The sequence below is a fragment of the Anser anser genome (assembly GCF_964211835.1).
Source record: "Anser anser genome assembly, chromosome: 2".
Classification (NCBI taxonomy): Eukaryota; Metazoa; Chordata; class Aves; order Anseriformes; family Anatidae; genus Anser; species Anser anser.
The window spans coordinates 70,574,506-70,597,271 of record NC_139721.1 but is presented as its reverse complement, the minus strand read 5'-3'; the positions used below and the strand labels follow the sequence as shown (position 1 = coordinate 70,597,271).

General features: G+C 41.5%; 1 protein-coding gene and 1 long non-coding RNA gene across 10 annotated transcripts in view; one reads left to right on the top strand and one right to left on the bottom strand.

Annotated features, from left to right (window-relative positions):
* FHOD3 (formin homology 2 domain containing 3) overlaps positions 1–22,766 on the top strand; it is a 410,386-nt gene that overhangs the window by 144,970 nt on the left and 242,650 nt on the right. The window lies entirely within an intron of this gene.
* Positions 13,184–22,102, bottom strand: LOC310895415. Its single transcript, XR_014580660.1, has 2 exons — positions 16,023–22,102; positions 13,184–15,292 (listed from the first exon to the last, which is right to left on the bottom strand). It is a non-coding gene; the product is annotated as an uncharacterized lncRNA (long non-coding RNA).

Sequence of the window (22,766 nt, the reverse complement as noted above, 5' to 3'; positions counted from 1 at the left end):
ATGTCCTTCTTGTACTGAGGAGCCCAAAGCTGAACAGCATACTAGAGGTGGAGCCTCACCAGAGCAGAGTACAGGGGTACGATCACCTCCCTGGTTCTGCTGGCTACACTATGCTTGATACAAGAGGGGATGCCATTGGCCTTTTTGATCACTTGGGCACACTGCTGGCTCATGTTCAGGTGAGCATCAATCAGCACCCCAAGATCCTTTTCGTCTGCATAGCTTTTGAGCCAATGTCCCTTAAGCCTGTAGCGCTCCATGAGGTTGTTGTTGCCAAAGTGCAGGACCCAGCCCTTAGCCGTGTTGAACCTCATCCCATCGGCCTCTGCCCATCAACCCATTCTGTCCAGGTCCCTCTGCAGGGCCTTTCTACCCTCCAGCAGATCAACACAACCCCAGCTTGGTGTCATCTGCAGACTTACTGAGGGTGCACTCAATTCCCTCATCCAAGTCATCAATAAACATATTAAAAAGGATGGGCTCCAACACCAGCCCCTGGGGAACACCACTTGCGACCTGTTGCCAGCTTGATTTCAATCCATTCTCCACTACTCTCTAGGCCCAACTGTCCATTTTTAACCCGGCAAAGAGTGTACCTGTCCAAGCCATGGGCTGCCAGCTTCTCCAGGAGAATACTGTGGGAGACCATGTCAAAGGCCTTGCTGAAGTCTAGGTAAACTACATCGACAGCCTTTCCCTCATCCACCAGGCAGCTCACCCAGTCATAGAAGGAGATGAGTCAGGGCTTGCCTTTCATGAACCCATGCTGACTGGGCCTGATCCCCCGGTGGTCCTAGGTTGTTGAGAAGTTGTCTCATTGCAACACTAGCTCTTAGAGCTGATTTCGCAGCACTGCTTCAAGCACTGGGTAAATAGCCCGGTTCTTAAAGGAGCCATGTAGAGTCGGGGTGAAGCACTCCATGCTGAACACTTGAAAATCTGGCCATCGTTGACTGCACTGGTTCTTTCTTAGGTTTCAGCAGGTATCAGGGTCAAACATTTATATATGTGGCAAGGTGTGAGCTCTGCGATCTGTGTTTTCCAGGTAGGAGTTAGTGTCCCCATTCAAACGTAAACTATGCAGACAGCAGCATTCCTTACATTGTATGAGGCATTAATGCGCTCTCCTTTACTGCTTCAGGATAAATACATACCCCAGATTCAAGTTGCAGCAGGCGTTAAAAGATGAAATAGTCACTAAAATCACATTTATTAAGTACGCTCACATACTGTGTTTTGAAGAGTGTGTGAAAATTGAGTTAAAGGCTGGTGTTCTCAGGTTTTGGTCTATAAGAAAAATCTCTGCTTCACCTTCAGACAGGAGGGAAAATGACAGTCTCCTATTGCTGTCTCTGATTTTAGTGTTCTTAGCACTGTTTGTTTTTAATCAAGCTTTGTTATTCCAAGTTACTTTTATTATTACTTTTTTTGCATGCTGGCCAGAACGTTTTGTTTTGATTTATATTTTATTAAGCAAATGATGGAAGGAATTCAGGTATGCAATAAACCTGCATAAATGAATATAAGTTTTGCCAGACCAGAATAATGGTAAAGAGAGAATCATTGTTGTTACTTTAGAGAGGCATGGAAGTGTAATTGAGTGAATCTGGTCTATTCAAACCTACAAGTATTGGACTGGGTACCCGTGGACGTGGGTTAACATTCATAAAATGCTGCCTTCACCATTTCTCATTTTAGGGGACAGTGGCCTTCCCCGAGAAGTGTTTTAATCAATGCTGCTTTCCTTTTGGGGTAACAATTATTATTGTTAGCAAGTCAGAGTTTGGACTTCTTGAGAAAACAAGAAATCAATTAAGGCAACAGCAGCTGAATTAGCAAGTGAGTACTTCATTGTCTGCAGAAGCCAAAGCTATAAAATCGAAGGGAATTCAGCCTGCATGTCTTCTTTCTTAAGGCACCATGGATTTGTGTGGAATTCTAGTGTTGGAATTGCAAAATTAAAGCAAGTTTTCAAAATCGAGTCTTATTTATTTATGGTATCTTGATGAGGGCCTCTCGAAACACAGAGTAGTCCGTTTTCTTGAATAGCCTTTTGTTTATGAAATGTTTAGAAATGTATTTAGCGGAGCCTTTTTGTTCATGTTCTGCTTTGTTGCCTTATATGGCTCTTTCGCAGCTATATGCTAGATTGAAATCTTAGACTATACTTTGGTTGTAAGTAAAAAGGAATGGCTGCTTATCTTTTCTGGAACTGACATGTGGTTCTGTAGCTTAGTGTTTTTTTGGAGAAGCTATTAATCTTCTTTCTGTTCTATGCTGGTTTTTTTTTTTTGTTTTGTTTTTTTTTTCCCTCCACACTTTGCCAGTGGTTTTTCCTAGTCCTAGTGTTGTGTTCAGCTGCTGACATGCAATCCTTGTCCACCTCAGTGGGAGTGAATGGAGTGATGAACCACACGTGCTCTTTGTTTCTTTGATTTTTCTGTTTTTCTTTTTGTTTTTTTTTTTGTTTTTTTTTGTTTGTTTGTTTGTTTTTCCAGTCATTTTCTTAATGTAGAAGTTCAGCCTTTTCCTCTGTTACATTTGTGTGTTTTAATAAATGTTTTGATTGTTCTGACTTAAAAACTTTGAGGATGATGGTGAGAGGAGTCTTTTAAAAGGGTTGGAGTTTCAAAAGTGTGCTATAGTATAGTATACTGTGTAGTGTATCGATATACTATAATATGGTACAATGCTTGCTCTTGCCAAAGCCTAATGATAATATATAGTCAGTAGCATAGTAACCCCTATAACAACTGAAAAACAGCAGGGAACATACAGCTGATTTTGCAGCGTTGCATACTGGAAGACTTTTTTGCCATTTAGGTATGAATGATAGTTCATGCAATTATCATTGTTGAATAATCCTACCTGAGTTATTTTGGTCTTATTTTGGTAATTTAGATACATAGATTAATCAGAGATCACATTTAAGATGCAACTAAATCTCTTGACATGTTTTTATGAAGTTTTCTTTTTTTTTTTCCAAGTTGCTGCTATCATTAGAATTATCTACTGAAAGGTAAAATCTCATAGGATTAATTTTCTACCATTATGAGATAAAATCTTGTGCAACTTCAGCTTAGCTGAATTGGAAAGAAGACACTTCCACCCCACCGCACGTCCAAATTCAGAAAAAAAGTAAATTTTTGCACATTTTAAGTACAGCTCACCTCTCCTAAGCAAAATAGTTTTTGTTCCCATGTTGTATTGCATTAAACTTTTTTTTTATTATTCCTTCTTCATGCCCTCTAGAAAAGGTAGTTCCTTCTTAGGGTTGTTCCTGCAATAATTTTGAATTGAACTCAGTTTGTTCCAGGTGGCTTTTGTCACTACCAAAACCCTGTGAGAAGAATCAGTCTGCAAAACTGTAAGTCATCTTATTCACATTGAGCTTATGCATTCATCTTCTTCCAAGCTCTTTTTGTAGTAGGCTCTAGAGTCCTGCCAGACCTGTCCACTCTGTCATGTACTGAAAAAATGAAACAAGCAAACAAACAAAAAAAGCCTTTGATCTAAAAACAACGGTCAGAAAGGTACAAGTAATCACGATGGGTTGTTCTTGTTTCGGTTGTCTTGACTCCTACCTGCACAGCAAAAGGAGGATGGCCCAAGCTGTGTCCCGGGGTGGCTGGAGCACAGCCTCACCATCCTGATGTGGCCTCAGGGATGCAGCCCTGTCCTTGTGCTGACATACAAAGCGTGAGTGAAAGCCTGGGCCAAGCAGCAGACCCAGAGCTGCAAAATGCACCGCAGTGTCTTCTGATATTTGTAAAAACTGTCAGTAGTACAGTCACTCTTACTTCACCCTTTGGCGATGGTACTTTTTCACGTTGTAAGCTCAGTGAAGACCCGTGCAGTGCCTGCCAATGGGTGAAAACAGGGTATGAGCGATTACAAAGCCTGGCTCCGTGGCTCAGACTTGTCTGCTATCTGCCTCCCATCAATGTGATCCATCTGGTGGACAGCAGTGTCATAGAGCAGAACAAGCCAGGGTTGGAAACGGAGTCACTGGACGTGCTGCTGTCCACAGATGCTGCCTCTCTGGAGGATGCATTGCTGCCTCCGTGTTCTCTTGTTCTTGTGCTTTGGTTTTGCCTCAGGTTGAAAGGTGTGGCTTACACGAAAGGCTATCTAGAACTAGGATAGGTAGAAAGCACTCAGCTCCCTTCACGTATCTGGCTGCAAAAAAAGAATTCCGCCTCAGAAGTGTCCCTGAGCTTTCTGAAATTCAACGTGTTTTATAGGTGTTACGGACCCTCTTCGTCTAGCAAATGCTTGTGCTGAGAGTTTGCACACAGATGCAGAAGTTGGCACGTTGACCCTAATTAACTGGATCCAGTCCATGGTCTTCACGTCACTTGGCCTTATTAAATGTGTGCATCTGTGAAAATTCCCCATACTAATTCCTCATTCTAACCAGCGTCTAAATATTTCAGACAGAACAAGTAATAAATTAGACTGAGGAACCAGTACTGACTAGTGAGATAAGGGTTAGATTGCCTGTACATGGTGATGAGTGAATTATGATTCACGGGGTGGTGAGACTGTCTTGCTGATGCAAAATGAAGTTGCTGCTAAAGGAAGGAAAAAAAAAAAAGACGTTAAAAAAACTTGTTACAGATAATCAGTGACCAAACAGCTTTTGTGTGTAAAGGTTCTCTCTTGTTATCCATATGCAAAACAAGCCCTGTGTATAAACCTCTGTATTTGAACCCTAGCAGTTTAGAGAAGAACGACTCACTCAACAGAACACAAAATGAGTAAAAAACGGTGTGGGTTCATTGGGAACGGTTGAGTAATGTTGTCTGGCAGTGCTGGTAGGCTGATGCTATGTTATGAGAATATTCTGAAAAAGAGAAATAATTTGTAGCTGTGTTCACATCCATATTTTTTATCCTCCCTTGTAATAGAGTAAACAGTAGTTATTATAGAAACATTGCAGTGTAATGTATCCATCTAGTATGTGCTTTGCTGTAACAAATGATATGTTGCAGGCATTCTGTTTTTGGTCACATAAGTATACGATAATGATTTTCAAATTTAAATTTCATTTTCAAAGTATAATTCAGTTAAGGAGCGAGTTTGGCATAGATTGAACAAAAGTGATGCACGCATATCTGGTATCTCATTGAAAATGGCTGCTTTGTAGGAGATCCTCAAGAAACCAGGTGTGCGTCTTTTTGGTTGCTAGTGTTTCAGGTTCTGAGGGATGCACCCCAGCAGTAGGTGCACAGCATTTAGTCAACTTCCAGCTGATCGCTTTCCTTTCATTTCCTTCCAGTATTAAGAGTTGGTCCTCTCCAATGTAACACTACAGCCACCTTGATGGGTATCATGCCCAAATGTATGCAATTGCAGTGCTCTGCTGAGCAGTCACATGAAATCTGTTAAATGAATACATTGTTTCTAGTCCTCCTTGAATATCAGTGCTGTCACATTTAAGATATATTAGTGTTGCACAAGCCTTAATTGCATGACTTTTGTTTTTGTTGTTTTTCGGGCACATTTATTAGATGGTTTTGTATTCTTTTGTTGCCAAGGTTTCAAATGTTTCTGAAGACTGTCATAAAACTCAGAAAAGAGTTTTAGGAGAAGATCTGTTAAATCCTGAGCAAAACAGCAGTATAATTTTGCAGTGCGCTTGTTTGCACTTGCATAACTGTAGGTGTGAAGCTCAATGGGAAGAGTGGCTGAAGTGTTTAGCACTGAGCTGGTACTCCTGTAAGGCTCCGAGTTCAAGGTTCTCTATGGTGCTGCATGTGCAGAAAGTGGGGTCCAGAGGCTAACAGCAGCTACAATGAAATTTTTCTCCTTCCACACTTTTTTTTTTTTTCTGTAGCAAGCACTTAGAAACTTCTTGCAAGATAAATGAACTGTGATGGAAAAGGGAAGCTGAATGCTTTCCAGGATTTAAAGAAGAGGTATAGTATTTCTGATTTATGGAACGCTCTCTGAGAGAGAGAAAAAGGTGTGTTGTGAAAGGTTGTTGACTAAAATACTTCACGTGTGTTCATTCTGCATCGCCTAAAATCCAGGTGCAAGTCTTTTCTCCAATTTGCAGAAGAATCAGGAAGGGTTTCAGTGTAGAGCTCTGCAGTCACCAAGTTAGCAGCATATAGCCTAGAGTGATGGGTCGACAGAGGTTATTTGAAGGATGGAAACACCAGCTATATCAATTAAAATGTTTGTTTACTAGCTCTGTAATACTGAGTGACAGGATGGAAAAATCCTATTTGCCCTCATTTGGAAAGCCGTGCCAAGTTCTGCTCACTCTCTGCTGGTGGTGGTGAGGCTGGTGCCCTTGGGAAAGCAGCTCACACTGTCCTCTTTTCTTTTTTTTTTTTTTAATGTGATTTGTAGCTGCTGCTTGGGGGTAGGAAAGCAGTGACTCCTGACTGTAGCACGTGTCCTTCTAATACTTTGCAAACTTGCAAAACTGTTTGCTACCAGTGATTTGCAAAGGAACCTGAGCTCTGGAATTGTGCTGACTCAGGGGTTTTCTCAGAGTTACTGCAAGAGCACAGCAGGCCAGGCGATGCAGAATCCAGGTTGTCTTGTGCTGCTTCCAAAAGCAATGCCTTTAGAAAAGCTGAGGGAAGCAATCTCTGCGAAATGGAAAAGGACAGTGGGAATGTGTAAAATGTGATTAAACGCAAAATAAGAACATATTTCAGAAGGAATCACTTGTTTAATTTTTAGCACATGTGGTGGTAAAAGTGCTGGTTGTCTGTTCACAGCAGAATGAATGCTCAGCATCAAACTGACTGACTTCTTTCTGCCGTCCTTTGCTCCTCTCTAGGTTAAAGCAGTAAGGGGAGGACATGGTAAAAGAACTGAGGGGAGACGCTTGGTCCACTTTCAACCTCGCTTCCCATTTTCAAACCTTCCTACCCCTATGCCCCAGTAGTTGCAGGGTTGCTTTTAAGGTTTTGTTGCATCTCACCTCTTGACATGAAACGTGGACAGACTCCCTGGCTGGTGCCTGGGTGCTTTCATGTAGGGAAAGTGAGGGTTTATCATTGTTTTAAAGGGAGCAGCTGTAATCATTTGGCTGACTTGCATTCAGAAATCCATACTTCAGTCAACACATATTTTGTTGTCAGAAAAATCAAGTCTTGGTGACTGTGACAAAGCAGCAGACTGTTTCTGCCAGACGTAATTGGAAAAGTAGAAAAGAGGACAGTGAGCATTGCTTGCATGAGTGAATTGACATGTCATTACAGGGATGAACAGGAATGGATTGGATTCATGGCTTGTTTTAAACTGGTGCAGGATAAGATCCCTCTCCTTTCCTAATTCTTGTTCTTGTTCTTGTTCTTGTTCTTGTTCTTCTTGTTCTTCTTTCTTCTTCTTCTTCTTCTTTCTTCTTCTTCTTCTTCTTCTTCTTCTTCTTTCTTCTTCTTTCTTCTTCTTCTTCTTCCTTTTTTTTTTTTTTTTACTTAAAATGATAACGTTAATAAAAAAAGGTGATAGTTGTACCACATGCAGGTAAAAATGCAAGACTTGTTCCAAAATATTTTGTGGAACATCCAGGGACCTGAGAGCTTAAAGATGAGACCACGAGTCTTAGATGATGATTACTTGAAATTTCACAATAGCATAGTTTTGTTTCTACACATTGATTTCATTATTTCATAGTTTTGGATGTTTGAGGGGCTTTTTTAATCCCAAACCTTAGAAAATTGGAGCACAGAAGTTAACAAAGACGAGACTACAAAATAAATAAATAAAACAAAACCACTGATGGTAATATGCATTGTGTGACAGAGGTTGACTGATAAACCAGAGTAAGAGCCTATGATTGCAAACAGATTGTTACAGCAAATAATAATACACATCATATGTCTGTATATGTCTGTGGTTAACAGCGTGGCTTAGATGCCATGGGAGGTTGTGGTACATGTTTACTGTAAAGAAGGCAATCACTGTTCATATGAATAGAAAATTTCTGACCATACCAGAAACTTTCTGGATGATGAACCTCCAATCCTAAGAATGCATGGGTGGGTTTGTTTTCACATCAGGTCTCATAGGGCTGAGAAGAATGATCTTCCATTTCTGATGGAGCTGGAAGCCTTCTAACGTGATGAACTAGCTCATGGAATTCTTTGAACATTTCATGAGCTGACCTCCAAAACATGGCTATCCTTTGTTAGCTTTTGCCACATAACACATTTTTCAAGCAAGGATGAAGGTGTATTTTAGAAATATCATGGAGTCAGTCTGTGCATTGCCATGAAAAAAATACATGTAAGTTCATTCCTGAGTATATCCTTCACCCTCTCTAAAGACAGTGGAAGCTGACAGTGTCTATTTTAGGATATATTCTCCAGTTATTCAATGGAAATATGAAATTATTTTAATCATGAGAAAGTTTTGAGACATTTTCATAAGCAGCTGCTGAACAGATGGTAGAATATTAAATGTTGCAATGTACAGATATGTTCTATGGGTTCTGTTGTTCAGCAGTCTTAAAATACTTGTGTTGAAATGATTTTAAGTGATTTTCAGTCTGATATCTTTCCTTAGGCTGATATTCATCAAAAAATGACTCACTAATTGCCTTCTGAAATTGCTCTTCTGTTGATGTGACTTATCCTGTGTTTTTAAGACAAAATATACCAATTTTAATGCTTTAGAGGTAGAAAGCAGGAATCTTCAAAAACGTGCTACCAGCTCAAGAATTTGGATTGCAGTGTCCTGGAAAACAAGCAAACAAACAAAATAGCTGTTATTGTCTGGCTTCTTGGAAGATATAGTCCACTGTTGAGGAAAAAAAAATGGATGCCTTCCTTATGTCCCGCTGGCTATAGTGCAAGCATAAAAGCATAAAGAGCGGGTTATGGATGCTTTGTGAGCAGCTGTGTCACTGCTGCATATGACAGCGTTCTTACTGTGGAGCAGTTTTCCTAAAATGAGTTGGAAAACTTCAAAGCTTTCATTGCATCTCCAGTGGAATAACATCTGTATTTAACCATGCCCCTTTGCGTAAGCCCAGTCTTGGATGATGATGTCTGTCCATGGCTCAGAAAAGTTGTGTTTTGGGATCTCCATTACTGTCTGAGCTGCATCTGATTCCAAATAGCTTGATGTTTTTGCTGGAGAATGGAGAAATCGTGGTGGAAACCACAGAGCCGGTTGGGATAGGAGAAGTAGGATGTGTCAAGGTTTGGAATTTAGTTTCCTCTGAGTCAGTCTTTTGAGGTTAATAAGCACTCGTGCTGCCTTCTGTGGGATAGCTTTCTAATCCTTTATTCTGTACTCTTTGTTGACCACAGGGAAACATTGCCTGGAAATAAGGAAAAAAATAATTTTTTTATTGGCTAATTGTAGAGTTAGGATACAGCTAAGGATGCAGTAAGTGGTCATGTTGATTCTATTTTCATAATGTTTAGGCTATTTTTTCATTGTTCATTTATTTGTCTAAGAATGATACTAAAAAGTCCACTGCTTTTTATACTGCTAGACTGAGGTGTTATTTTCACAAATGTCTGAGATGTAGAGATTATTGCTCTCACAGCCATAGGATGTATACATTTGTAAAGACAAGTACAGAACATTCATATACTAAATGGGTAATTTAACCATTTAAAAAGCATTATCTACATTGCTCAGAAGGCACTTTTCAAGCAGATTTTTATGGGTGCAATCCTTTACTTGAGTTTAAGTAAAAATGACTTTGAAAAGCTAACATTGCAACAAACAAATTAAAATTAAGGGCAACTTTAACATCAAAACCACTTCTCATCTCTTGGTAATTTGGTATTGGCATAAATGAAGAGCTTTTGGAGGGGATGGCAGCCTTTTTTTGCTCTCAGTGTCAACTTTTCTGGTTTTGGCTTTGTGATGAATTTGCTGATCCTCAGAGTCAGTCATAGGATGGCTGCCACACCAGGCTGCTGATTTCATTTATGTTAATGTTAGAAAAAGCAGAAGGTCAAAGTGATTGTAAGGTCTTTCAAAAGTATAATTGCAGGAAGGAAAAGGTTGGTTTTGCACCTCAAATGCATGTGAAAAAGAAAAGCTAATGCAGACTACGGTTTTGTAGAAGAAAGACACTTTAGGAGTTACAGAAGGCATGGCTAAGTCTGATGTATGGGCAGGGAGATTAGATTTATAAACCGCAAGGCAACAGTAATAGTTGTTCATGTTTAAGTTGCAATTTGAGATTTTTCTGCTTATTTTCTTTAGGGTGCTGGCAAAATAAGAATTTTACACAAATACTTGGCTCAAATTATTTTGCTTTATTCTCTTGTGGGTCTCGGAGTAGATACTTGAATTGAGCAAACTATTTGCCCCCCGAAGCTATTATACGACAGACTGCTAACATATCTGCTAATCTGAAATACAGTAAGCACATAACTGAAGTGTTTATTGCCATTACAAATATGTTCTTGAATCTTTTTTGGAAAGAATAACCTTCGGGTGATTGCAGTCTTTGTTTCTTTAAGGTTTAATTTTCCTTTTTTCCTCCTCTTTTCCCTCCCCTCAGGATGCCTTGCTGTAAGGCTATCTGTGAATTCTTGCTTTGGCAGTGACTTGTCAGTTATTCTTCTTCGCAAAACTGCGCAGACACAGCAAAAAATTATTCAGCTCCTACCAAGAGGGTTTGCAAGAAAATTCTTGGTCCTAGGTTTGTCTTGAACCGTCTTGGGTGTCGGAGGAAAAAGCAGAAGGTTGCCTTGCTCTGTCTCCTCTCGTGACCGGTTTCCTGAGCAGGCGCCTGCCTACAGCTTTTGGAAAACTTTATCTGATACAGTGCATGTAATAAGGTTGGTAAATGAGAGATCCTTAAATTTCCTAAGATAACTGCCGCCATGGTTTGTCAAGACATTATTTTAGTGCGAGGCTTTTAGTCATCTTAAGGCATGAATCCTTCAACTCTTCATTAATGGGCTGAGACTTGTGCTGCAGAGCCCTGCGGTTTGGGGTAATCTCATCAACAAGCCAAGCCGGGGCTCAGTATTTGCTGCCCTGTGTTTCTTGGTGGCTGTAATAGATTTGTCCAATGCAAGAGGATTGTTTGTGCACGAGGTTCTTCGGTGGGGTGCTTTTAGTAAGCCTTGGAAACTCACAATTCCTGATCTTCTCCTTGCTCTGCCCCATCTCCCCCGCCACCCCTGCTGTTTTGTCGTTCTCACATCAGCCAGTTTTTAGATTGAGTTTCCATATTCTGGTCCACAATGGTAATTTTAATATACTTTTGAGTCTTTGTTTCTGGTTCACAAAGTTTGCCTGTATCCTTTTCCACATGAGAACAAGAGTGGTCTACTACATTGATTTTTACATTGTAAGGGAATTAGATTAACTCTTGTTCTTTGGCCTGGGCCCCAGTCCAGGGCTGAAAAATGAATCCACGTATCCAAGTATCAGTGCTTGCTTCTGTTTTTTCCATATATGTATAGCCTGCTAATTAGTCTTCCTGGGTCTTAGATTGGACGATACTCAATAATCACATGGCTGGTGCTTAATCTTCACCTGCCATTGTTTTAATTTGTGCGGGAATATAATCACCAGCGTGTCCGGAAGGATATACATAGCATTTACACGGGGAAATGCAAATCACAGACTCACAGAATGGTTGAGGTTGGTAGGACCTCTGGAGCCATCTGGTCCAACACCCTGCTCCAGGGGTGCTCAAACTACTGATTTTTACAGTCCTCGGCCATGCAAGGTTCTTTTGTATTTTTCTTTCCTGTGTGCTATCAGCACTGAAGCCACTCTGAAGTACAACAGGTATTCACCTGATTTTTGGGGTAGTCCGTCAGGATAGAGGGGTCTCCGAAAAATGCTGGCATTAACATGTTACACTCCATCTCAATGGGAGCCACCAAGCCACAGGTATGTAATAGGGCATGTGGTGGAGTGGGAGCTTCGTACCCTGCAGCTCCTTACAGTGACTGAAATCAATTCCAGCTTGCAGAGGATACAATAGCCCAGAGAGGCCAAGGCTCTCTGAGGCTCCTGCCAAATTACCAGCGTGATCATCTACTGTAAGTCAGCTTAGTCTTTATTAAAATTTCCCATAACTTTCATCCTAGGCTTTTAATCAGTTGTTTAAATACAAAAGGAACATGGATGTCATGTTTTTATCCTATGGAAACATTCTGTGAGTCCGTGATTGGTCTAAGAGCAAATATGGCAATACTGCACAAAGTAGAAAAGCCAATTTTATGATTTTTTTGTTGTCCATCACTGAAGAGAAGTATTGTTAAATGATAATCTTTCTGTTAACGTGAAGCATAAGTGGAGGTCAGGAAGTAAACTCCATGGACTTATCTTTCTAGAAGATTTTATTGGATTCTGTCAAAAAAAAAATACAAAGGTAGACAAGATATCCAAGTAAGACTTTCTGGGTTTAATTTTCATTGCAAATGAGAATTTCCCACTCTGTAACATAGAGAACTGAGGTGAATTCGCTGAGTTGGGATCAACAAACTGTGGCCCTGTCTGTTCCAGTTCACAAGGCAGTGTGTCTTCCAGCAGTACAAATAAAAATCTGCTTTGTAAACTGAACAAGATTCCTGGAATAAGCTCATTTCTTCATACTTTTCTGTAAGTAGTGTTGTTCCTTCAAGGGCCAGAAAATTAGTTTAACAATAACTGAAGGAAATACGCAAGCATCATGCTCTTCACCTCTTTTCTTCCATTTATGTCTTTTTTTTTTCCAGAACATCTGTGCTCGACTCACTTGACATGGAAGTAAAATGATTACTTTTTTTTTTTTTTATGCCAGCCATAAGTCGGTGGGCTGAGCCTTTCGAAGGAGAACTTCCCTCAAAACCAGTGTTCCGTGACAGCCAGAGGCAGAAAGCACAGATATGTTCCCTATCCTTTGTTTTTTGCTGCTGGCAGAAGGCTGTTTTTCATGCACTTTAGCTCCTTTTCTCATTCTCAACCTCAAAATATTCAATTTCTTGCATTTACTGTTATTGCAGTCCTGACTGATTGTCAGAATGAGAGTTCTGTTTGAGTGGTAGTGCTGTTAGAAAGCAGTGAGATGGCAGGAGTTAAGCACACGTTTAATCTACTCGAGTTGGTGTTTGCTGAGACGGGAGCAGCCCTCTCCTGTCCATCCAGGTACGGCCTGGTAGCTGAGGAGCTGCTGCTCAGGCAGTGGGAAGGGTCTGGTGAGGGTACAAAAGGTGACTTGAGATAAATGAAGATATACACCAGCTGTTCTTGTAGCATTTTTGTTGATTTCTTGATCTTGGAAGGATAGCTTTTCCTCAAGGCTTTTTTTGCATTCAACAGCACAGAAGTTTCAGGCACATTAATGTTTGCTTTAAAACCATCTTGAGTTAATTCTCTAGAGACAAACAAAAAGAGAATATCTGCAAATACTGCTGTTCATGAATATTTGTATTATTATTCTGAAGTTCTTTGAGGCCATTTGTTTACACAGTTTCAGTGAAATTGCATCATAAGTGCAAAATGTTAATGTGAAACTATGATCATTTTATTATTTTTTTTTAAATGGAGTTTTTTCTGTTATGTACTGGGAGGCTTTTTGTGTGTTATTTCCAAGTGTTTTTTTTTTTTTTTTTATAATAGTAATCGGTATTACCTGCATTTGTTTTCTGTGTGATATCTATATCATATCTTCCCCCTTCTCCCCCAATTGCAAAGTCAATGTCTGTCTTCCCCCTGAGTCTGTAGTCTCCACACAGACCTGTATAGCTTTAGGGGAGAGCCTTCCTGACAAATCTCAGGTAAAGAACACTGCCTTTTTTTGCTTTATCCCAATCTACCCAATATAATCTGTTGTGGTATGTTATGCAGACATATTTCAGAAAAGCCTTAAAAAGCAAAACAAAACGTTTTTGTGTGTTTCAACTGTCTAGTGTCACTGCAAAAGCGCTTCAGAAAGCAGGGGTGCACCAGAGCATGTTTTCAGAAAGCGTATGCTTAAATTCTGTGATTTGCGTGAATTCGGAAGTCTCCATTTGCCATCACAGACATGCCGGGGGGGTGGGGTTGGGTGGGATTGATCTCATCAGTGTCTCTAAATTCCTGAAGAGAAGATGCAAAGAGGATGGAGCCAGGTTCCTGTCAGCGGTGCGCAGTGCTTCTGCTCCTGGAGCACAGGAGGTTCCCTCTGAACACCAGGCAGCACTTATGTGCTATGTGGGTGACTGAGCACTGGCACAGGTTGCCCAGAGAGGCTCTGGAGTCTCCCCCCTTGGAGATCTTCAAAACCCACCTGGACGTGGTCCTGGGCAGCCTGCCCCTGCTCTGCTCTGGAGCAGGGGGTTGGACCAAATGGCTCCAGAGGTACCTGCCAATCTCAGCCATGCTGTGAGCCTGTGAAGTTGTCCTGAAACCTACAACCAGATTTCATTATGTCACTGGGCTGTGGTATATCCTGGAAACTGCAGTTCAGCTATCAGTTTTGCTCTTAATTGGTAACAGAAATAAACAGTTTGATAAATGTGTGGTTAAGATGAATATGCCCCTTTGAGTTATTAATTTGTTGGCCAAAATTGGTCAGTGGAAGTGCATAGGAAAAAGTTTGAAAATGAGCATCACTTTGGAAATTTGAGTAGTTTTTAATATTGCTGGACATGCCAGCTCTGGAGCATGAATTGCTTGTCTCCGGTATGTTAAATGCCATGGCTGAGAGCAAGTGAAAATTCCCCAGGTTATCCAGGCAACGTGATTCAACAGCCAGCCTTGAGGTGACTGCTGGCTTTTGGTAGGTATTTCACCTGGTAGGTAGACCCCCCGGTCCACCCAGTGACACCCAACACTTGCAGAGCTCATTGTTCTTTTCTATTAACTTTGACACAATATATTGTTAATCTCAGAGCTGGAAAAGACGTGGGAAAGTGGAGTCACAAACATTTGTATTTTTGTAAGTCACAGCAGTTCCCCCGATCGGCTGTCTTCTTGTTTCACATTTTAATAGCGCTGGAGAAAGTATTGCCAGGATGAAGTTTTTTTTTCCCAGGCTGCGCAAGATCTCTCTTAATAATTTATAGCCCTGGGGTAAAACATTTCTAAGTCTATTCTTGTGTTTTACTAAATAAGGGGAATATCTGTTTTTTATTTCCGTACCTGGAGAACACAGGAATACGATCAACATACATCTGAGGGTACCTTGCCGCTTTATTAGCAGGCGTATTTAGGTGAATTTTTCAGGCTCGTGCTTTTTGGCTGTTTTAATACGAAGCGTTTTAATGATGGCTAGAAGACAGGTTTCTCAGAACAGCAAGCCAATTGTAGAAGGAGGTTTCCCCAGGCCCTCTTCCAGGGAACGCTGCTGAATTGTGCGCGTGCTTTGTTCTGCGGACTGCGGAGAAGACAAAAGGTAGTGTGTAACTGAGGGCTGAAAGGAACAGGTCAGGAATAAGGGGAAGATTGATTACTTTCCAATAACCTTTTGTGCCTGGGTAGTTTCCCAGTGTTTTCCTGTCAGTCTCTTGCATCTGGGGAGGGGGCTGTGTGTCTCAGACCATATTTCAAGTCTTAAGGCCAATTACAGATATGCAGTGATTTTAGAGCAGGCTATAACTAAAAGTTGGGTCTGGAACTGAAAATAACTCTTGGAGCCTAGAAGGTGATGAGAACAAATCATATGCTCAGACGTGCTGTGGAATTTGTCTAAAGAATATAGGATAAGCCAAGATTAAAGAAATAACACTAAAATGTTCGGTGCAATTTTATATTGAGACTTCAGGCTGCATTTCTTGATCAAATTATATATATATATATATATATATATATCTAAAATTCAATTATGTCTAGGATATTTGCCAAGAAAGATAGCGTTACAACCATAATATCTTTGGCCTTTCTATCGTGCATATAGAAGAGCCTGTTTTGTGATCAGAGGCAACTTTTTGTGAGGCATAGGCAGAGGAACTGCCAACTGCCAAGTTATTCGTGGTGCTGCATTATGACAAGCAGGAGAGAGCAGGCTTGAGGCGAGGCTCTCCATAGTCATCTAAGTATGTTGTTGGAGGTGCATCATGAATACTGATGAGCATTAGCAGAGCGCCAGGTATGGGGGCCGCACGTACCTGCTGCTCAAGGGCACGGGCAGTCACTCGGGAATCAGCAGAAATGAAAGGGCAGGTGCGATGTGTGTTTCACCACCACTGCCAGGAACTGAATCAGCTGGGATTTCTGTGTCACCTCTCGTGCTTCCAAGCAAGAATCGTGGCAGGGAGGAATCAAAACATTTTTGAAAATTTCTGTTTTGTTTGGGAGAACTTCACCTTTCAATCTATGTAACTGCACTAGGCGTTAAGAAAGCATTTTCCAAAGTAGTTTCTGAACTCTCTGTAATAAAAAATAACAAATAAAAGCAAAAATGTTGAAATAGTTCAAATTTAGAGGATGGAGCAATCTAAGGGCAGATCCAGAGGCATCTGTAGCATTGTGATTTTCTGCAGGACTGAAGAACTGACTGCCACAATGTGGTAAGTGTTCACAAGCTATTTTTGCATTGGGAAAGTCGTAATCCCAACTTGTATTGCCCCTATGGCAATAATATGGCAATAGTTACAATTTTAAAATCGAAATTGTCATCATGGCAAGCCATTGCAGGTTAATCTTGATTACCCACTTACTGGAATGTTTAGATGTATGTCAGAATAAATGAAACGTCCTTTGAGGGATTGCAGATTCTCATGAAATAAGGGAATTTCGTAAATGGATTTACATTAATGGAGTTTGAATTGTGATTTGATCTGAAATTGTTAAGTAATAAGTGTGTATCAGATAGGCTTTGTCAGAGCTTGGTTATGGATGGGTACTGATGTAAGCTGCTTATTTTATGAAATTAAATCTTAACTGCTTAAGTTGAAAAGATGTCGTAGATGCAATAGGTCATTGCATTTAGGAGGTTCTAAAATTGCTTACTTCAGCATGAGTTCTGGGTAATTTATTTTTTATTATTAAAATAGAAAAACAAACAAACAAACACAAACAAACAAACAAACAGAAGAAATACCTTTTCTTCAGAGGCTGCTCTCAAATGCCCGGCATCCTTCCTTGCCGAGAAGGGGAGCTGCACGACGGCAGTGCTGGCTGCGTGCCCATCGATACCCCAGTGCGGGTAGCTGTGTGTTCGTGCTCCTGTCTGTCCCAGCTGCGTCCTCGCTGCCAGACACTTGATCTCCTCCCGTCATGCCCTGAGGAGACCTTTGAAAAGTGGGCGTTTTGACTACGTGACATTTTAAACAATGGCTAAACAGCAGCGCTCTGTGGCAGGGCTGCATTATGTCTGAACATAGCCTTTCTCCTCAGGCGCGGCTGCAGCATTTCTGCTTTCTCTCCGTCCTGGGGCACCCATAACTGAATGCAGCGTGAGCTTCGTGCTCTGCATCGCTGGTGCATTATTTTTGCTGCTCTGGCAGCTGCTCGATGGGGCTCGATCTGTGCGAACAGAGGCTTCTCTTCTGTGAGGAATTACACAAGTGGACTTGTGGTTTTGTGTGGTGAATACCCGGCCCCACTGGCTGGACACCGAGGGCCCGTAGGCAGGGCAGGTGGACGCTGCCCTCGGCAGTAGAGCAGCCCCGGCCTGGACACGGAGGGGTTGTGCTCAGCAGAGCAGGGCTCCAAGGGGGACGGAGGCATCAGGCAGTGAGGCTAGGCTGTAGTGGAGAGGACTGCAGGCTGGCTGTAGTTGTATGGTTTCTCTGAGAGTTACCTTAGGGAAGCTTCTGCGGGGGGAAATTGCAAAGTCCAGTTGGTGTAATAAGCAAGGAACATGGATTGTTTTGTTTCCATAGAGCTGTTACAAGATGCAGTAAGATGTGTGGTTAATGGAGTACTTGGCAATAGCGCTGCTCATGCAAGACTCTGTATACTTACAGGACAGAGAAGGGGAAGATGGTGTAAACAGGACTAGATGAAATGGCCTCAAGTTGCACCAGGGGAGGTTTAGGTTGGAAATGAGGAGACATTTATTCTCCGAAAGAGCAGTCAGGCATTGGAAAGTGTTGCCCAGGGAGGTGGTGGAGTCACCGTCCCTGGGGGTGTCCAAGGAAAGGCTGGACGTGGTGCTTAGGGACATGGTTTAGTGGGTGACATTGGTGGTAGGGGCATGGCTGGACCAGATGATCTTGGAGGTCTCTTCCAACCTTAATGATTGTGTGATTCTATGAGCCTAAAGCCTGATCCTTTAGGAACAAACGCAAACCTTGCCTTTGCTTTTGGTGAAGGCAGCGTTACGCCATTCATTCTGCATGTTGCTCAGGCATTGCAAGAAAGCCAGCATGGAGCGCTTCAGAGTTGAATTCAATAAACTTGGCAAGCTGTTGGAGCTATTCACATGACATAGCTTCGTGAGCATGTCTCTGAAGTCCCTACCTTCTGCAGCACTGAGCAGCACTGCCATTTTGAAGCTGAAACTCATGCAATGAGAAGGACAATGGGAAGGAACAACAGACATTTATCTCTCAAGTACCCCTGGCTCTTCGTATCTGCTCAAATGCTGTCAACTCTGGAAACAAGAAAAGTTTAAGCATTAATGATTTCTTCCTCCTTCCTTTTTTCTTTTTTTTTTTTCCCCACCCATTTTATCACTTCCTACATTTATTCTCCTAATTACAACAAAATATTTCTGGTCAGCTCTTCATTTTCAGCTCAAGCAAGATGATTCCTAGTTTGCTTTATTTTTTTTCCCTGTGTAGATTCAGCCTCCCTTTTAGCCAATAGCTGCGGCATCTCGCCCTTTGCTAAGCATATTTCTGAATAGCCAGGCAGAGCTATTTCAGTGCGTGAGCCCAGGCAATTTTAACAGCTGCAGATTCTTTGGTGTAATGGGTGTCTTTGGATAGAAAAAACAGCTCTTGAATGATACGACCCTTGCATTTGAGAACCACTCAGTGGAAGAAAGGGGATTTGATACTTTTCATTAGCGCAACAGAGACTTCGCAAGTGGATGTAGCAAACCGTGGCCCCATTAAAGGGAATGCTGGGTTTGGGTGTCGTGGTATTTCCTGTTTTTATTGCATGCAGTGTGGCAGCTAGTTCGTATGTGCTTTGAGCGGGGGCTTGAGCCAGATGTCCTTGAGTTCCCTTCCCACCTAGATTATTTTTTGATTCTATAACTTTAAACGCTTCTTTTTCTGAATTTGGATGATGTGTAAAAGTATGTTTGCACCTTGATGGCTCATAGCACATATGACATGCTGCAGCCGTGGCACATCACAATTAAGGCTGTGTTAGTTTTGTTCCAGAGCTGGATGATGCAATGACGGTGATTAGAGGAGCTGCTGGTTGACACAGCTGATCCCCTGTTATGAGAATGAGTCCATCTCTCTCTGCACAGGATAAATGGAGATCTGCTGCACCCTTGTCCTCCTTTTCCCCTCTGTAAACTCACTGCTTGTGCATGTGCAGCAGCATGGATCCGAGAGCAAGAGCAAAAACCTCTGCAAAGCACCAAGCTCCAGTTTCTGTGTTCTCACTGGAGTTTACCAGATTAAAGTCTTGTTGTGATCTGTACAAGCCTAGAGTTGTATCAGAGGCTTTGTAGTCCCGTGTGCTTCATGTTGTATATTCATGTGCTAGGATGAGGGTAGGCTCTGCTTCGCAGCAGCATAGCCAGAGTTGCTCTTGATTTACTCTGCAGCAGGGTTGGATCAGGGATCAGGAGTCCTTGTTTTATGTACCAGGAATCGTGTTTTACACAATCTATGCCTTCTTTGTACATGCTCTGTCATTCGTGGGACTGAGTAAAAACCTGCTTGAGGGACAGAACTGTGGTGTTTGAACACCATGGCCTGGACGGGAGGGGCAGCCTGCACATCTCCCCCCCAAAACATGATAAAGAAGCTAGTAATGGATTCTGGTTGAGAAAAAAGTCATCAATGTGAGTGAATGAGTGTCACAGCAGAGACTTTCCAGAACTGGTTTAGGAAACTGTTATTTCATTTAAAAGGCAGTCTGTTTCATCAGTCACCTAAGATTCAAGGCTGATGCTTTGTGGGAAACTTGGTTTTCTACTATTTTGAAATTGACTGGAGATATTTCTAACTTATTTAGGTATTTGAATACCTTGAAAGGCTGACATCTGCCTTTAGATATTTGTTAAGAAAATGGTAAAAAATCACCTTTGATTTTTTTTTTCTTCTCATGAGCAAATAAACCAGATTGCAAGAGCTGTGCTAATAGCCCTGAGGATCCTGGGCTGGCTCCGTAGGGTCTGGCTTCAGTCCAGTATGGCACAGTAGCTCAGGCATCAGACTTCACTGTCAATTTTTGTTAACTTGACACTGAATGCAACAGGACGTGTGGTACAAGGTTGTCTGAGCTTGACTCCCTGAGATAAAAGTCAGAGAGTGGTAATGTTGGCTATATTTGCTCTTAACGAGAAAACGAGCGTCTCCCTCACTCCCTGCTAGGACAGCCAGTGCAGAGTTGACTTCAGCTAATTACGCTACTTAAGCTTAAAATCCCAGCTTCTGGGGTCTAAAAATACTTCCCAAATTAAATACTGATAATGTCTGTATCCAGAGCATGTGATTCATATCTTTTATACAATCTTCAAATTCTATGAATTCTACAGTTTATAATTTTTTGAACATTCTCTGAAATTTTGCAAGCTATGGTTTTGAAAGGAGGATGTCTTGGGATTAAGTGTGGGGTACGAATCACCGCAGGGCTGTGAAACCATCTGTTTCTGACCAAAGACAGGGCTTGATAAAGTAGGGCAGTTGATTAGTCATCGGTAATTTTATTATGCATTATGTGAGACATTCAAGACATAATAGGAGACATTCCAGGATATACGATATGCCGAAGATCAGGCAAAGGAATTGTGGTATCCTCCTGAATCTCTTCCCCTCTTCGTGGTGCTCTGGTGGTGCCCGCAGGAGGGGAGTGTTCTCTTCACTGGTATTTGAAACCCGTCCAGGCTCAGAGTCACTTATGCTGCAAGAAGATAAATGATGGGGAAAAGCTGAAGGGATTATTAAGAGGGAAAAAAAAGCAAAAAAAAAACCTATTCAGTCAAAACATGTTGTTCAAAATGTAACCTCTGAACCTGGACAATATTAGTGAGCTAACTATTTTAGGCACCATAGCACAGTAGGGTTTTGGTGAGAGTGTTATTCCTTAGCTAGAAATATAATACAAGTCTCTTAAAGAATTTCTGGTCTGACTGACAAAATGAGATACATTTTCATCACAGAGGGACTCAAGGTGAAAAGTTCAGGTCTGGATCCGCTTTGGGTTTGGTCTATTTATATGGATAAATGTGATAAAATGCAGCTGCAAGCTTCAGACTCATGTTTTTCTAATGTTTAGGAGAACTTCGATTCAGTTGGGTTTTGCACCTTCTGCAGTTTCCAAGGGTCTGCTGCCAGGAAAGGAGCGGTGCCACTGAACAATGGAGCTGGACTTGCGTGGGATTCATACTGTTCCAAAAGTAGATTGAAATCCTAGATCATCAACCATCGGAGCTAAACCATCTTGACACCTCCCTCACCCCCTCCCCTTTCTGCTCTAAAATTGTTTTCAAGTCTAAAACATGCTGAGTAACAGAGCAAGATGCCATTCAGGTCTCTGATCTGGGGCTGAGGATGAGGCAAATAGCTGGCCATGCAGCTAAGTCAAATTCCAAGTGGAACAAAATTTGTGAAGTGATTCGGCTCCACGAGCCAGCTGTGCAGAGCCAGGTGCAAATGGTGCATAGCAGCAGACCACATGCCTCTCAGGCTGGAGATTGACATTGTATGTAATTGCGTCGGATGAATCAGATTTGACTCTGCTCCCTTTGCATTTAAACCAATTGGATTTGCATGTAACTTGTTTGGTGCTGTCTTGCATCCATTAAGAAACCTATTTGTTTGACTTGTGCTTGTAAATCTATCATAAAACAAGCTAAAATAGCCTGCACCAAAGGCATACCTGAATTTCTGTAAAGTATGAAAACATTATTGCATCCATTTTAAATACGGGAATCCAATATACAATATAATTGAGCAAAGATTCTGCTGGACTGAGCCTTAATCTTTGCACATAAATGGTGGGTTTGACTTTGGGGCTTTATTCAGAATTAACAAACGAGAAGAAATTTCTTAGATCAAAGCCTGTTCTGCTTGCAGGATCATATAGAGGTTGTCTAAGATCACCTTCCTTGTGATTGTTTCTAGGCTGGAAGAAAGGATTGTGAAGCTACTCATGGCATAAATGCAAAAGCTGAGGAGGCAAGCAGTTGATATGCAAGGAGAAACAAAAAGATGGACACATGCACGTGGCCAAACGTATCTCCTAATTCTCTCACCTGAAAGCTTGAGCAGGTGTTCACTTTGATGTGATTCACAGGCAGCTGGTAGAAGCTATCGGTTGGTATGGTCTCTTGATGAGACTTAGCAAGCACTTCAGTGTGAAATCAAAACTTGTTCCGAGTGAATCGTCATGTCTGGGAGTGGTCTCTGTTGGGGTTATAGTCTTTTGCATCTGTTTTGTCATAAAGAGCACAAGTTGCACCAGAATAAAGAAAAACCTACCTGACTGTAAGTCCTCTATTTCCCTGTTTCCGGCACGGTGAATCCCATCAAGGGAGCGCTGCTTCAGTTGAGTATCAGTAGCATGATACTTGCTGCTTCATATGTCACAGGCAAAAAAAAAAAAAAAAAAAAAAAAAAAGTGAGATTATCACTTGAAACATAATGTGGTGTTTGTAGTCACAACTGTTGCTTTGCATGAAGTTAAGGGGCTATTGGAGAAGTTGCAATTTTAAGGCTGCTTATCAGTTTAGGGGCTGCCCATGGATGTCCTGTGACACAGAATTCAGCCTACTGAGA